The sequence below is a fragment of the Callithrix jacchus genome, chromosome 6, assembly GCF_049354715.1.
Source record: "Callithrix jacchus isolate 240 chromosome 6, calJac240_pri, whole genome shotgun sequence".
In the NCBI taxonomy this organism is placed as follows: Eukaryota; Metazoa; Chordata; class Mammalia; order Primates; family Cebidae; genus Callithrix; species Callithrix jacchus.
Genome location: NC_133507.1, coordinates 139,755,793 through 139,773,405, shown reverse-complemented (window position 1 = coordinate 139,773,405; position 17,613 = coordinate 139,755,793). Strand labels below are relative to the sequence as shown.

Below are 17,613 nucleotides of genomic sequence, written 5' to 3'. Positions count from 1 at the left end.
TGGCTTGTAGGCGCATCACCCATCCTCTGTCTTCACGTGGTGGTCTCACTGTGTCCTCACATCATCTTCCCTCTGTGTCTCTGTGTCTGATTTTTTTTTAAAATCAGAAACTGCCATAGTGGGTTAAGGCCCATCCTCATGACCCCATTTTAGAGCTTGATTACATCTGTAAAGACCTTACCTCCAGAAAGTTCATATTCTGAGGTGCTGGGGTTAGGACTTCAGCACATCTTTTGTGAGGAATGCAATTCAACCCACAACATACTGTGCCATTTTACATTCTCACCAGCAATATGTGAAGGTTCCAGTTTTTCCACATCCTTGGCAACACTTGTTATTATCTGACTTTTTGATTGTAGCCATTCTAGTGGATGTCAAGTGGTATCTCATCATGGTTTTGATTTGGTTTCCCAGATGACTAATGATGTTGAGTGTCTTTTCATGTGTTTATTGATTATTTGTGTATCATTTTTGGAGAAATGTCTATTGACATTCTTTATTCATTTAAAAAATTGGGTTATTCGTCTTTTATTATTGAGTTGTAAAAGTTTCGTTATAGGTTCAGGGTACAATTTGGAGAAATGTCTATTGACATTCTTTATTCATTTAAAAATTGGGTTATTGGTCTTTTATTATTGAGTTGTAAAAGTTTCGTTATAGGTTCAGGGTACAATTTGGAGAAATGTCTATTGACATTCTTTATTCATTTAAAAAATTGGGTTATTCGTCTTTTATTATTGAGTTGTAAAAGTTTCGTTATAGGTTCAGGGTACAATTTGGAGAAATGTCTATTGACATTCTTTATTCATTTAAAAATTGGGTTATTGGTCTTTTATTATTGAGTTGTAAAAGTTTCGTTATAGGTTCAGGGTACAAGTCCCTTATCAAATACATGATTTGAAATTGTTTTTCATTCTCTGGTGGTCTTAAAAGCCAGTTTTGAATTTTGATGCAGTCTGGTTTATTTTTTCTTTGGTGGCTTGTACTTTTGCTGTCATATCTAAGAATTCATTGCCAAATCCATGGTCACAAAGATTTACCCCTATGTTTTCTTCTGTGAGTTTACAGTTTTGGCTCTTACATTTAGGTCTTTTATCCAGTTTGAGTTAATTTTTACATGTGATGTAAACTAAGGTAAATGCTCTCTTTTGCATGTGGCTACCCATTTGTTCTAGCACCATTTGATGAAAAGATCATTCTTCCCCCACTGAATGATCTTGGCATCATTTGTATTAAGTTTCAAAATTGGGAAGTGTGAATCCTCTACTTTATTCTTCTTCAAGATTGTTTTGACTATTCTGTATCCCTTGAAGAAATTTTAGGATCAGCCTGTCAATTTCTACAAAGAAGCCAGTTGGAATTCTGATAGGGCTTACATTGAATCTGTAGGTCAATTTGGGGAGTATTGCTATCTTAACAATTCTGAGGCTGAGAGCAGTGGCTAACTCCTGTAATCCCAGCACTTTGGAAGGCCGAGGTGGTTGGATCACTTGAGATAGGTCAGGAGTTTGAGACCAGCCTGGCCAACATGGTGAAACCCTGTCTCTACTAAAAATACAAAAATTAGCTAGGCATGGTGGTACATACCTCTAATCCCAGCTACTTGGGAGACTGAGGTAGGAAGATCTCTTGAACCTAGGTGGTGGAGGTTGCAGTGAGCTGAGATTGCTCCATTGCACTCCAGCCTAGGTGACAGAGTGAGACTTTGCTCAAAACAAAAAACAAAAAATCAATTTTGAGTTTTCTGATTCATGAGCATGAGATGTGTTTCTATTTATTTGTATCTTCTTTAATTTCTTTCAACAATATTTTGTAATTTTCAGAGTATACATTTTTTACTTCTTTGTGAAGTTTATTCTTTAGTATTTTCTTCTTTTTGATGCTGTTTTAAATGGAATTGTTTGTTTAATTTCATTTTGAGATCGTTCACTGTCAGGATATGGAAATATAATTGATTTTGTGTAGTGACAATTTATCTTGCAATCATTACTATTTGTTAGTTCTAAGAGTTTTTAAGGGATTCCTTAGGGTTTTCTACATACAAGATGCTGTCATCTGTGAATATAGTTTTACTTCTATCTTTCTAATCAGGATACTTTTTATTTCATTTTTTTGCCTGATTAGAACCTTCAGTACAATGTTACTAGCAGTGGCAAGAGCAGAAATCATTGTCTAGTTACTGAATGTGGGAGGAAATTATCCAATATTTCACCACTAAGCATCATATTAGCTGTGGGTTTTTCACAGATGCCCTTCTTCAGGTTGAGAAAGTTTCCTTCTATTCCTGATTTGTTGAAAAAAATTTTTTTTTAAGATGAAGTCTTGCTCTTTTGCCAGGTTGGAATTACGGTGGCCTGATCTTGGCTCACTGCAACCTCTGCCTCCCAGGTTCAAGTGATTCTCCTGCCTCAGCCTCCCAAGTAGCTGGTACTACAGGCACACACCACTACGCTGGCTAATTTTTGTATTTTCAGTAGAGACAGGATTTCACTGTGTTTGCCAGGATGGTCTCAATCTCTTGATCTCATGATCTGCCGGCCTTAGCCTCCCAAAATGCTGGGATTACAGGCATGAGCCACCGTGCCTGGCACAGCATTTTTAGAATCATGAAATGGTGTTGGATTTTGTTGAGTTCTTTTAATGATGATCACGTGGTTTTTGTTTTTTTCAGTCTACTGGTATTAATATATTACTTTAATTGATTTTCGGTTGTTCAAATCACCTTTCATTCTTGGGATAAATCCCATTTGGTCATGGTGTATAATTCTCCTTCTTAAATGTTTCTGGATTCACTTTGCAAGTATTTTGTTGAGATTTTTGCATCTATATTCATAAGAGATACTGGTTGGTAGTTTTCTTTTCCTGTGATATGTTTGTTTGGTTTTGACCTCACAGAATGATTTAAGAAGTGGTTGTTTCTCTTCTACTTTTTGGAAGAAATTGTAAAGAATTGATATTGATTCTTCTTTAAATGTTTGTGAGAACATTTCAGCCTGTGAAGCCATCTGAACCTGGGCTTTTTTTTGTGTATAGTTTTTTGATTGCTAGTTCAATTTATTTTTTTATTACGGGTCTAGGTCTATTCAGATTTATAATTTCTTCTTGAGTCAGTCTTGGTATTTTGTACATTTCTAGAAATTTGTCTATTTTATCTTCATTATCTAATTTATTCATGGTATTTCTTCATAATTCTTTTTTTTTTTTTTGAGATAGAGTCTCAGTCTGTCACCCAGGATGGAGTGCAATGGCGTAATATTGGCTCACCACAACCTCCACCTCCTGGGTTCAAGCGATTCTCCTGCCTCAGCCTCCTGAGTAGCTGGAATTACATATGCGCATCACCACACCTGGCTAATTTTTGTATTTTTAGTAGAGATGGGGTTTCACCATGTTGGTCAGCCTGGCCTTGAACTCCTGACGTTGTGATCCACCTGCCTTTTCCTTACTTTTACAGGGTTTTTCATTATAATAACTTTGCTTACAGTCCCTGTTTGTTGAATATCCTCTGCATGGTGGCTACTGCACATGCTTCTTATTTAATCCTTGAAACACCACACATAAAGCAGATGTGATTGTTCATACTGTCAAATGACACATTGAAGGGAAAGTCTTACACCAGTTGTGCAACCAGCAAGCAGTGGCATGCGCTTCCTGCTCAGGTCTGAGTGTCTGGCTCTAGTGTCTGATGGATTTCACTACAGCAAGGGACCTCTCTTGTTCCATATTCAGCCTCTTCTCCCCACTGCTGTGACTCCATGATTTTCTGACTTTACCATTGTTTAGGGGAGAGCGATGGGTCAGTGTTCCCTCATGCTGTTGAGTGAGCCTCAGCATTGCGTGGTGACCCTGTTCAGCATATTCCTGCCCTGTCAAGTTTGGTTCAGTGCATCTAGGGTTAGACCTAGGGATCTGCATAATTTTTAACATCTGATGCTGGGGTCCCTGGCAGCACCCAAGAAGGCTGTGTTTGCCCCTGGAAATGCCTCTTCAATGCCACTGGATGCAGACCCTGGGGAAGTTGCTGCTTCTCCTGGTCTCTGTTCTTCTGGCTTCAGCTTCACCTGGGATGGGGTCAAGGATGAGGTAGGTTTTGAGGGGAGAAGCTACTTTCTCTTGCTTTATAACAATTTTGCAACAAGTTTTAACTTCTCCTGACATCTTTGAGTCTCTCTCTCTCCATACACATGCACGTGCGTGCACACGCACGTACACACACACACACGCACATGCACGCACATGCAGTCTTCTCCCCACAGCAGGGAGGGGCAAGGTTGGGGGTGAAGAGACACTGAGCTATGACTGGCTTCTCATTTTCCTGGAATGTGGCTCCCCAAAGGTCTCATATTTTTCAGCGTTTCTGACTCTGGGGCTGTGTAAACATCACACAGGGGTTTGCTGCATTTGAGAGACTGGAGGAGTTAGAGAGGGGGAGGGTAGGAGCCCAGAGCAGAGAGAAGGGCAAATGGGAGATTGGAGAACAGAGGTGGAGAGAGGAAAGGAAAGTCCTGGGGTCCTAGTGAAACAGGACACTGGATGAAGCATGTGAGAGGGAATAAAGGCCAGTGGAGTCCTACTGAGTGAGTGAGGGATCTAGGAAGGCAGGCTCCGTGGTGCAGTGCCAGGGGAGGGCAGAAGGTCCGATTAAGGTTAGGAGCCCTGTTGGTGGGGTGGGAGGAGATCCCCGGTCCACACAAGCCACCCTGGCTGCTTCTGGCTTTTAGCTCGGGAGGCCTGTGGTGCCCACTGAGTTGGCTGAGCAGGGAGAGTGAGGTCTTTGCCGGTGGATCACCCCATCCCAGGGCGTGCTGAGCCTGGCATCGGGGAGTGGCAGCTCCTTGCCTCCTGGGGCTCTGCCTTGACTGAGAGAAATTGCTGGCTGGAGGGAGGCCCTGGGATGCCTTATAAGAACCCAGCATTCTCTGGGGCTGGGCTCTGTTGAGGGGTCAATACTCAGTTGTAGCTCTCTGAGCCTCCCAAGCCACTGAGCTAGAATGATCTGCTTCCTGAGCCTGGACGGCAGGAGAGGGGCCTAGGGCATGCAGTTGGAGTCCCTGTGGCCTCCGGCTCTTGACTCTGCTATTTACATGAACCGTGTTGTATCAGGCAAGTCACCCCCACTCTGCAATCAGGTTTCCTCAGCTGGATAAAAATGGTGACATTGATATCTTGCTGATATCATGCTGACCTTGCAAGGTTAGTGGGAGGATTAGAGAGAATGCAGGTGAAAATCTTGGCATGTGATAGGCTTTTGCTCAATAGATAACTCTTGTTCTATTCTTCTGAGATCCTAGGATAATAAAGAGCTGAGTGCCCCAGAAATAACAAACAGCTAACTGCCCCAGAAATCCAGCAGCCAGCAGGCCAGGGCAGCTCCACGGAATGACTGTGGCTCCAGCTCCCTTACCCTGTTCCAGTGGATTCCTCTGCCTGCAGCCACCTGCTGGCCCTGTGAACCCCCCTCCCCCACAGTTGTTTTTCCCCCGCTCCACCCTGCCAAGGACCTTTGACACCCCTGTTCCTTCTCTCTGGGGGTTCTGGCTTGTGGCTGATGAGTGACTTGGCCAATGCCCCCTGCAGCGGGCAGGCGGGTGGGATGTTAGTGGGGGGCCATTAGGAGGAGAGGGGTGTGCGTGTCTTGGGGCACAGCGAAACACAGAGCAAGTCACAGATTAACCCCATGCCTGTTTCCTCTGATGCTGGCCCGGGGCACGCAAGCAAGGGTGTCCAGGGGTGTCTGGGTTCAGACTGGGTTCTGTTGGAGGAAGCAGGGGAGGAAGGTCACTCATGGGTCACATGTGTTTGGAGGAGCAGTAGGAAGCCCTGGATCCCTCTTCTGCACACAGAACTCAAACTGGCTTGAATTCCACATCAGTGCACAGTTTTCAAAACTCCTAGATCCTTGCACACACAGGATCTATTTAATCTAATTATCACAGCAACACTGCAAGATAGATATTAATATAATCGCCAGTGCACAGAGGAGGAAACGGCTCAGATGGTTGAGCAGTGCACTCACTCACACAGCCAGTAAGGTTGTGGAACCAGGACCGGGGACTTGAACCGAGGCTTAGGGAGAGGCTTGGGGAGAGAATCTGAGCTGAGCCCAAGTCTGACTGTTCTTCTTCAGCACACACTATCTCTGACATTGGGCAAGTTGTACAGCCTGTTTGTGACTTGAGTTCTTGATCTGTAATAGTCATAAACATAGTTACTGCTTCAAAAGATTATTGTAAGAATTAAGTGCACTAATGCCTACAAAGTGCTTAGAGCAATAGATAAATACTAGTGATTATTATCAACACCCCTGTGTGAATAAAGTCTAAGGACAGAGGCTGCAGTTGAGTTGGGTGGAGGAGGTGAGTGCAGACTAGCTCGTTGTATTTTGCTCCCTGAACTAAGGCTCCTGAACTTCCAGGGAAGACAGATTGAACGTTCTCCACTGAACCGGCTGTCTTGTGATGTGGTAAGCTCTCAGTAGCTGTCTTACATTGTGGGGAGGAAGGTTGGACTGGAAACCGGTCAAAGTCTCTTGTTTTAAGATTTGGGGCCTGGGAAGACACAGCTGATTAAAAAAAAGTTTTTATTTTATTTTTATTTTGAGACAGAGCCCCAGGCTGGAGTGCAGTGGCGTCATCTCAGCTTCTGCAACCTCTTCCTCCCGGGATCAAGTGGTTCTTGTACCTCAGCTGCCTGAGTAGCTGAGACTGCAGGTGTGCACCACCACACCCAGCTAAATTTTTTTTTTTTTTTGTATTTTTAGTAGAAACAGAGTTTTGCCATGTTGCCCAGGCTGGTCTCAAACTTTTGAGCTCAGGCAATCCTCCCATGTAGGCCTCCCAAAGTGCTAGGATTACAGGTGTGAGCACTTTTTTAGTAGATATACATATTTTCATGGTTTATGTGATAAGTTACTACAGTCATGTAATTTGTAAAAATCAAATCAGTGTAATTGGGATATCCATCACCTTAAATATTTATCTTTTTTTTTTTTTTGAGATGGAGTCTTGCTCTGTCGCCTAGGCTGGAGTGCAGTGGTGCAATCTTGGCTCACTGCAACCTCTGCCTCCTGGGTTCAAGCAATTCTCCTGCCTCAGCTTCCTGAGTAGCTGGGATTGCAGACACGCACCACCAGACCTGGATACTTTTTTGTATTTTTAGTAGAGATGGGGTTTCACCATGTTGGTCAGGCTGGTCTTAAACTCCTGACCTTGTGATCTGCCTGCCTTGGCCTCCCAAAGTGCTGGGATTACAGGTGTGAGCCACCGCACCCAGCCAAATATTTGTCTTTTATTTGTGCTAGAAACACTGGAATTGTTCTTGTCTAGCTATTTGGAAATAAACATCAGAGCTAATATGTTTCCTGTCTTCCCTGCTTATAACTGAGTAGCCTTGGGACATTTTCTGAAGTGCATGGGTTCTCAGCTTCCTGGTCAGTAAGCTGGGATGGTGAGTCCTGCCTGCAGTTTTGTGGTGAGGATTAGGTGAGCTAGGTATGGAGAGTGCTTCTCCGCTCCTGGTACATGGTAGCCGGTGATCAGTGATAGCTGTGGTGCGGTGGTGGTGGCGTGGTTATCGTCATTATATGCAGTCTGGCTCTCTCCAGGTGATGACCCCATGCTGGAGCACCGGTGCCTCTTATCCATGGGCCAGCTCTGTTTGCTGTGCTCCCTGGGTGTCTGCATTCTTCCTCCTCTGCCCGCTTAGTCTGAGCATCCCTGGTCTGATTCCCGGGGATGTCTCGGGACCCTCCCAGCTTGAACCCCTCTCCCCTTCCAAGGGCTTAATTCTTTAACTGTCCGCCGACTCTCATCTGACCCTGATCTATATCTTCCTTAGGACCCAAGTTTTTATTTTGTTACTTTGTATTTTGAGATGATTAAACTCACAGAAAATTTGCAAAAACAGTACAGAGAGTTTCCTTATACCCTTCACCCAGCTCCCCCCTCTTACATAACCATGCACGGCTATCAAAACCAGGACATGCACGTTGATCTGATGTTAATCTGAGGATTGGAGTAGAATTTGGCCAGTGTTCCCGCCACTGCCCTTTTTCTGATCTAGGATCCAATCCAGGATCCCGCATTGCATGTAGCCATCGTGCCTCCTGAGTCTCCTCCTGCCTGGGACAGCTCCTCTGCCTTTCTTTGTTGTGGAGGAGTATGGCATCTTTGGAGAGTGCTGGTTAGTTATTTTGAAGACTGTCCCTCAATTTGAGTGTGTCTGGTTTCCTCTTTCCATCATTCCTTCTACATTTATTAGTTGGGCTTCTACTGTAAAGAATGGTGCCTTATCCCCAATTTGCTTATTTATTCAATGATTTATTTGTCAGTATGGACACTTAGACATTTACTTTATGGAGCACAAACTCACATGATCATTTTTTTCTCAGATCAAATTGATGTAGCCATGGCCAATGGGAGCTCCTTGTATTGGTAGGACCCACGGTTTTTGACTTCTCTTATCTGCTCACTGTATTTGTCATGGTTCTCCACAGAAACAGAACCCATATTAAGAATGTATTTAGGGAATCTGCTTACACAATCGCTGGGCCTGGCAAGTGTGAAGTGTGTTGGGCAGGGCTTGGAGGCCAGAGACTCAGGCAGCAGTGATGCTGCAGATTCTTGAGGCAGAATATCTTCTTTTCCAGGAAACCTCAGTTTATGCTCTTAAGGCCTTCAGTTTATTGGAGGAGGTTACCCACCTTTTCAAGGGTAGCCTCCTCTACTGAAGGCCCCTGACTACAGACTTTAATCACATCTACAAAACACCTTCACATGGCACCTGGACTAGTGTTTGGTTAAATCACCGGGTGCTATAGCCTAGTCAAGTTGATGCAGAGAACTCGTCATCACACCCACCGATAGTTCTTCTCTCGGCAGTATGGAAGTCATTTTCTATGTCAACACGGGTGGGATGGGTGAAGAATGCAAGGGTCGCACCAGTCTGATTTGGGATGAACATGTGTCATTCTGGTCCTGACATCTTTTGTTTTCAGCTGCGACCTTTGATTCCTGCTCTCCGTGAGAATTTGTGCAAATCCCTTCTTTCATTTGTAAGATGGGAGAAGCATTGTTCCTGGGCATGAAGGGATCAGAAGATTTTAAAGGCCTGACTTTAAGCCACAGTGGGAATGCCTCTTCACAGGGCTTGGCTTCAGGTACTTTTGAGACTTGGACCCGGACTTTTCATTCCTTCTGGGGACACACCTGGGATGTTCTTCCCTTTGGGGAGAGGCTAAGGTGGTGCTGACCAAAGCGGTTCCTCTCTCTGACCTGATCAGTTTGGAAGAGGGTCACGGAGAGACCAAAGCCAGAGTCCAGGCAGGAATTGTGGCTACAGCCTCTGTGCGTGCGTGTGTGTGTGTGCGTGCATGTGTGTGTGCATGCGTGTGTGTGTGTTTGCATGTGTGTGTGTGTGTGTGTGTGTGTCAGAGAGAGAGAGAGAGAAAGAGAGATATCCTGAGATGGTGGTGGGAAACCCTCTGGGATTTGAACTGAAAGCCACTGAGCAAGGCTCCCTAACTGGGCAGAGTTCCCTGAAATTCTATAGGCTGCTGTGGGAGGATGGAAGGAGAGGGAGTACTTGGGTTTCCAGGATTTGGGAGGGAGACATGGAAGCTAGAGGGAGGAGCCTTCATGCGAGGGGAAAACCCTACATACATCCCAAAGACCTCCCTCACCGATGGGGCCTTGGCATCCTACTGCCTTCCTGGGTGCCAGCTGTTTTCCTTTTTTCATGAGGAGAAACTGAGGCTCAGAGTGGTTCGAGATTCAGTAGAGGAGTGTCTACCAGACACTCACTAAGGGTAACCAGGTGATTTTCTCAGTCTTCCTGGAGGACAGCCTAGGAGGAAACAGGTTGAACTGCAGCCGGAGGAATTGGGATTGTCCTAAGGAGGGGTCATCCTCTGGTTGTGGGGAGCCTGGAATGGGAGCAAGGAACTGAAGGAGCAGCTGGGACTCCCTTAATTGGAATCTCTAGGATGGAAATGGTTGTGTTGGGCAGGGAAAGGCTGTCTTCCCCAACTGATGGGGTATGTGTCTGGAGGGGTGGATCAGGAGCTGGGCTTCTGGGACCTGGAGGACGAGTGCTAGAGTCCCAGCCTGCCTGGCATTGAGCTGCGGAAAAGAGCATGGGCCATCTGTGCCTGTGCCCTCTAAGACCACATCTGTTCTCACATGCCCCTGGGAGCCAGCCTCCCAGCCCTGGCCATGTTCCTGAGAGGCTGAGACTGAGGCCTCCACTGGCCCCCCTTGCCTTCCACCGGTCCCCCTTGCCCTCTTCTTCCCTCAGAGGCATCCATCTGCCTCTGTGTTCTGTGTGGAGACCAGGAAATGGGACTAGTATCAGTGAGCATTCTTGGTAGCAAGCTTGACCACCTCCAGCCTCGGTTTCCTCAAATGTAAGATGGGGATAATAAAAATAACACCTAGCTTGCAGGGTTGCTGTGAAGAGCTTTGTAAATGGTACATATTGTGGGTGGATGCCCTGTTCCTGGCTGGGTCAATGAGTGGGGGGCACTCCTTCTGCCCCCACTCACTGGGTGAGTTATTGGAGGGACTGGTGGGGTCTCCCAGGAACCCAGTGCAAAGGTAGGTGAGGGGCTGTGCAGCCGTGGTGCAACCGCTATCGAGAGTCCCTCCCAGGCCCTCTGTAGCTGCTGCTGCTCCTCCTCCTCCTTCTGCCTGCTTCTCTCTCCACCCACCTCCCTTCACACGTGAAGATGATGATAAACACTCTGCCAGCTCTGAATAGGGCCTGACCTCAGCGGCGAGGCATCTCCCCTTACCCCCACCCTCCCAGCCCCGGCTGCATTCCTGGAGAGGCTGGAGCTGAGGCCCCCATTTGCCCCTTTCTCCCTCCACCCACAGAGGCGTCCAGCTGCCTCTGTGTCCTCTGGCTGCTGCTCACCCAGCTGCTTCCCTCAGGCCAGTCTCATCAGAACCTTGAATACCAAAGGACTTGAGTGTGGATATTGGGTGGGATAGTCCAGAATAATAATAATAGTGGTTATCATTTATTAAGCAATTAGACAACAGCCTCCATGCTAAGGCACCAGGTTTTATGCTAAGAACACATCCAAAGGCACCAGCTTTTATGCTAAGATTCCATGTTAAGGCACCAGGTTCCATGCTAAGTTTCCATGCTAAGGCACCATGTTCCATGCTAAGTTTCCATGCTAAGGTACCATGTTCCATGCTAAGGTTCCATGCTAAGGCACCAGGTTCCATGCTAAGATTCCATACTAAGGCTACAGGTTTTATGCTAAAATTCCATGCAAAGGCACCAGGTTTTATGCTAAGGTTCCATGCTCAGACACCAGGCTCCATGCTAAGGTTCCATGCTCAGACACCAGGCTCCATGCTAAGGTTCCATGTTAAGACACCAGGCTCCATGCTAAGGTTCCATGCTAAGACACCAGGCTCCATGCTAAGGTTCCATGCTCAGACACCAGGCTCCATGCTAAGGTTCCATGCTCAGACACCAGGCTCCATGCTAAGGTTCCATGTTAAGACACCAGGCTCCATGCTAAGGTTCCATGCTCAGACACCAGGCTCCATGCTAAGGTTCCATGCTAAGACACCAGGCTCCATGATAAGGTTCCATGCTAAGACACCAGGCTCCATGCTAAGGTTCCATGCTAAGACACCAGGCTCCATGCTAAGGTTCCATGCTCAGACACCAGGCTCCATGCTAAGGTTCCATGCTAAGACACCAGGTTCCATGATAAGGTTCCATGCTAAGACACCAGGTTCCATGATAAGGTTCCATGCTAAGACACCAGGTTCCATGATAAGGTTCCATGCTAAGACACCAGGCTCCATGCTAAGGTTCCATGCTCAGACACCAGTTTCCATGCTAAGATTTCATGCTAAGACACCATGTTTCATGCTAAGATTCCATGCAAAGGCACCAGGTGGAAGGCTGTGGTCCAAGGTTATTTTTGCCGGCTATAAGCGGGGTCTCCGGAACTAAAGGGAGCACACAGCTCTTATTAAAATTGAAGGTGTTTATGCCCAAGATGAAACAGAATTCTATTTGGGCAAGAGATGTGCTTATGTATACAAAGCAAAGAACAACACAGTGACTCCTGGTGGCAAACCAAACAAAACCAGAGTGATCTGGGGCCCATGGAAACAGTGGCATGGTTTGTGCCAAATTCCGAAGCAACCTTCCTGCTGAGGCCATTGGATACAGAATCCGAGTGATGCTGTACCCCTCAAGGATTTAAACTAATGAAAAGTCAGTAAATAAATGTGGATTTGTGCTCTTGGAAAAAAAAAAAGATTCCCTGCTAAGGCACCAGATTTTATGCTAAGATTCCATGCCAAGCCACCAGGTTCCATGCCAAAGTTCCATGCCAAGGCACCAGGTTCCATGCTAAGGTTCCATGCCAAGGCACCAGGTTCTATGCTAAGGTTCCATGCCAAGGCACCAGGTTCCATGCTAAGGTTCCATGCCAAGGCACCAGGTTCCCTGCCAAGGTTCCATGCCAAGGCACCAGGTGCCATGCTAAGGTTCCATGCCAAGGCACCAGGTTCCCTGCTAAGATTCCATGCCAAGCCACCAGGTTCCATGCCAAAGTTCCATGCCAAGGCACCAGGTTCCATGCTAAGGTTCCATGCCAAGGTGCCAGGTTCCATGCCAAGGCACCAGGTTCTATGCTAAGATTCCATGCTAAGGCACCAGGTTCCATGCCAAGGCACCAGGTTCCCTGCCAAGGTTCCATGCCAAGGCACCAGGTTCTATGCTAAGATTCCCTGCTAAGGCACCAGGTTTTATGCTAAGATTCCATGCCAAGCCACCAGATTCCATGCCAAAGTTCCATGTCAAGGCACCAGGTTCCATGCCAAGGCACCAAGTTTCCTGCCAAGGTTCCATGCTAAGGCACCAGATCCCATGCTAAGGTTCCATGCCAAGGCATCAGATTCCATGCCAAGGCATCAGATTCCATGCCAAGGCATCAGATTCCATGCCAAGGTTCTATGTCAAGACATCAGGTTCTATGCTAAAATTCCATGCTAAGGCACCAGGTTCCATGCTAAGGTTCCATGCCAAGGCACCAGGTTCCATGCAGAGGTTCCATGCCAAGGCACCAGGTTCCATGCAGAGGTTCCATGCCAAGGCACCAGGTTCCATGCAGAGGTTCCATGCCAAGGCACCAGGTTCCATGCAGAGGTTCCATGCCAAGGCGCCAGTTTCCATTTCAAGGTTCCATGCTAAGGCATCAGCTTCCATGCTAAGTGCTTTATGTGAGTTGTGTCAATACATTCTCTAAACAGCCCATGAGAAAGTTGCTATTACTACTATTGCAGTTTTAGCAGGAACAGAGACAGTAAGGTGGGGAAGAGGGAAACTGAGGCCCAGGGAAGTTGCTATTATTACCATTCCAGTTTTAGCAGGAACAGAGGGAGTAAGGTGGGGATGAGGGGAAACAGGCTCAGAGAGGTGAAGCTGCAATCCTTACGTCACACAGCTAAGGAATGGGTGAAACCAGGACTCCTGGGCTGCTGATGTCCCAACAGCCCCCTCCCCCGCACAGTGCAGCTCTAGGTTCCTTTCAGCCTGTCTCATCCCAGGACACAGGACCCTGGTCCTGAGAGAAGAGGCAAGAAAGGGAGGCAAGACTTGCTCAGGGGCCTGGGGCCTGGGCTGCTAGGAAAGCTGGCTGGGGATAGAGTTAGAAACCTGGGCAAGCAGGAAGCCTTCTTCAGGGCACTACCCTAACCCAAACCCACTCTCCACTGGGTGTCAGGCTCCCTCTGGACTGTTTGCTTACCTGTCTGCCTGCCTGGGATGTTCAACAAGTGCAGGTTTGGGCATCAAGGAAATGCAGGTTCAACATCTGGCTCTCCCACCCACTGGTCTTGGGGCCTTGAGAAGGTTGCTTATCCTTTCTCAGTCACACTTTACTCATCTGTAAAATGGGCATGGTTAGGTCTACCCATGAGGGCTATGTGAGGATTGGAGAAAATGGAAGTAAAGAACTAGTCCAGAGCCACCTTGGTGAACAGCCACTGTCATCATAATTTACCATCATCACCCTCCATCCCCGCCATCCACTGACCCACCATCAGCATGGTCTTCCTCTGTGACCAGTGTCTCCAGTGTAGCCATGAACCTGCATGCTCAGGATGCAGAGGATGGTTTGGGAAGAGGGCGCGTGACTGCCCTGTGGGTCTGCAGGTCAGCTTCCCACGAGGGGCAGCTTGGGTGAGCCTGCTGTTTCCAAACAGCAGCAGGCATTTTCTCCTTTCCTGTTTGACCATCTCAGTTGTCACCATCCTGCATGACTGCTCACTTCATTAAAAACCCAATTTATCTAATTGATAGAAGGTATGGGCTTGATCTATGATACATTTTTAATTTTTCTTGAAATACATAAATATTAAAATTGTTGAGCCATGTTTCCAACTAAAATTGTCTTGAATCTCACACTTTAGGAAGCATGGAATCAGATGAACTCCTCCTCCCTCTGTGTGTGTGTGTGTGTGTGTGTGTGTGTGTGTATGAGAGAGAGAGAGAGAGAGAGAGAGAGAGAGAATTTTTTATTATGGGAGATTAAAACCTATGCAGAAGGATCAAGAATGGTGTGGTGAACTCCTTTGTACCTACCCCATGATTCAACAACCATCCACTTTCTGCTGTTTCTGTTTCATCTGTTCTCCCTCTTCTCCCCACCTTTTCCCCCCTTTTTTCTGCTGGAGTAGTTTTCAAGCAAACCCTAGACATGATATCATTTGACTTTAAATACTTCAGTCTGCATCTTTAATAGATAAGGACTTTTTATTTTAACATTGCCATAATACCATTATCACAGTTAACATCATTAATAATAATTTCTTATGATCAGCTACTACCCCATTTGTGTTTAATTTTCTCCAATTATCTCAAAATGTCTTATTTGGGTTGGTTTCTTTGAAGCAGGCAGAACATAGAAACTGTGCTCTGTCAGGCCTCTGTCTATTTCCATAGTAATCATGTATTGACATATATCATTGTCTCCATCTTTACCGACCAACTGGTGATACATGCTGACTGTTTCTGATGGGTCCTTATTTTATGGTTTCTGCCCCTCTCCTACCCCTTCCCCCTGGGATGGAGAATGACAGTGGTAATTATGACAACAGTGGTTATTCACTGGACGCCTGGTGAAATCACTCCTGGTGAAATCAGAAGTCCGATGTCTGGCTCCCTCTCATGTACAGCCTCAGCCTGCCAGTTCCACTGCCCTGTCCCCAGGAAGGAGAAGGGGCTCTGGAAGGGGCTGGGTGTGTGTGTGTGTGTGTATGCAGAGAGACAGTGGGAGGAGCGTGGCACCTTGGGATGAAGCTGGGCAGGGAGGGGAGCTCCTGTGGCTGCTTCGCTGTATGCCTCATCTCATAAATACCATGTCCCTGAGATGTCCATGTAAGGCTCCCTGGCTGGCTCAGAAGTGGCTGGCAACCATGGGGTCACTGGGCTCTGGGAAGCACAGCTGCCTTACCGGGGTGGAGGTAGGCTGCACAGAGGGTGGCCTCGTGGGAACACACCCCCTCTTTCAGCTGCATCCACACCATGGTCCTGCTCCTCGTGCCCCAGCCTGAGCTTTCATTGCCAGCCAAGGTCCTGTCCTTTCTGAGCTGCTTCTCAGGCTTGGGTCATTGCTCTGACCCTCCCTGATCCTGTCTCCTTGGGGCTGGGAAAGACACGCCCTAGAGTCCCTGAGCTGCTTCCTTCTCTTTCCTTTCTTTAGGAGGCCTCATGCCTCAGTTCAACTGGCTGGTCTGGTTGCCTTCCTGGAAACTGAGGCCACGGGGACAGATAGGTCCTCTTTCCAAGGATCTCCCTGGGATTCAAGGCACCTCTGGGGAAGCCACAGCCCTTTTCTGGGCCGCAGTGTTCTCATTGGAGAGGTGCCCTGGGACTGCTCTAGACCTTGTTGACTGAGTTACCCAGAGGGACACTTGAGATCTAGAGGTGCATGTGTATGAGTGAGTGTGTGTGTGTGTGTTTGTGTGTGTGCATGTGTGTATCCACAGGCTTTAGGACTGCAGCCCTAGGACATCTGTCAGATTACAGGGGGAGAAAGAGACTGAAGTGAGGGCTGTTCCCTGGGACCACCGGGATCCCACAGGACTTTCCAGTGCCTGCGTCTCTGTCCTTTCCCTGTAGCCCTGCTCCTTTGGCTGTTTCAGATTCCCCTCCCTGTCTTTATTTCTTTGTTCTTTCTCTTTCTTGTTGGACTGTGTCCCTGTTACTCCCCCTTCTGCTGTGCTCCTCAGGACTCTGTATCGTTCATGTTCCCTTCAGGAACCTCCCTTGTTTCCCAAGTCCCAGCCCTTCATCTTGATCTGCAGCCCAAAATTCAGAGTGGCCGGGTGCCAGGGCTCATACCTGTGGTCCCAGCACTTTAGGAGGCTGAGGTGGGAGGATCCCTTTAGCCCAGGAGTTCAAGACTAGCCTGGGCAATGTAGCAAGACCCCATTTCTATCAAGCCAAACAAACAAAAACAAAATTCAAAGACACTGTCCTCTTGATCCCTGGTTGGGGGAGCCCCTTTCTCTGATTTCCTCCAGAGCTTTCTGTGACTCTGGGACTTGGTGGGGGGGGGCTCATGTCTCCCATCCCCTGTTCCAAGGACACCCCTTCCACCTCAAGGCAGCTGCAGAGGCCCCAGAACAACCCGCAGATGCCTGACACTTTGTGGGAGCATTGCCTGTTTGTGTGTGCTGAGGGTCCCCTATCTCTGAGCCTGTAATGAACAAGGTTTTTCCCTGAGAGGGGCATTGTCCCTGATCTACCCAGTGTCACTGAAAACATTCGAGTCCAAGAGTTGGCCAGGAAGGAGGATTGTTTGAGGTCATGGACAGATCCCTGGCTTAGGATTTGGAAGAGATGGGTTCACGTTCTGGGTGCTGTCTCAGTGAGCTCCGGTCCCCTCACCTGTCAAATGGCCATAATCACAGTGAGATAAGGTGTTGACCACCTCCTACTACTTAGGAGGGGCCCTGTAACCTCCTGCTTCCTAAACTTTGCCCAGGCACTGAGTACCCAGTTCCTGAGGCAGTACAGTGGGTATGTGTTGGCCCAGCTTGGAGGGACTCGTGGTGGATGGGCACTGTAGGGGTGGAAGGCTTGTGGTTGGGCCCCTTCTCAGGATGAATACAGACCTCCCCTCTCCTTCCCTGTGTGGATGTCTCTGAGGGGAAACTGAGGCCCACATGGGCCTGGGGCGCTGGGAGAGGGGGAAGCCAGGTAGAAGGGAGAGCAGCAGCCTCCTGGCCAGGGCACCTGTGTTGGTGGTGCCACCTTCTGCTATTCCTCCCAGTTGGCACTGCAGGTATGGAACCCACAGGGGTGAGACACTGAGGCTGGAACATGCTGAGGATGCTTGGAGCCACTTACCTTGGGCCAGGAATGTGATGCAGTGTTATTAGCCAGCGGCTTCTCGCCTTTGGAGTAAACCCCCTGGGAACAGTGGTGGTCACCTGTCCAGCTCTGCCTGCCCAGACAGCCCATGCGTGCCTGCACCCAACCACTCTTGGATGGAGCTCACAAGTGTGCCTGTGTGTGCGCGTGTGCGTGCACGGAAGTGTGTGCATGGATCTTTTGGGTGCCTGAGGACAATCA

At 47.7% G+C, this 17,613-nt stretch overlaps 1 protein-coding gene and 1 pseudogene across 31 annotated transcripts in view; both read left to right on the top strand.

Annotated features, from left to right (window-relative positions):
* TNS1 (tensin 1) overlaps positions 1 to 17,613 on the top strand; it is a 241,793-nt gene that overhangs the window by 68,633 nt on the left and 155,547 nt on the right. The window lies entirely within an intron of this gene.
* LOC144576709 (uncharacterized) lies at positions 10,943 to 12,286 on the top strand (annotated as a pseudogene).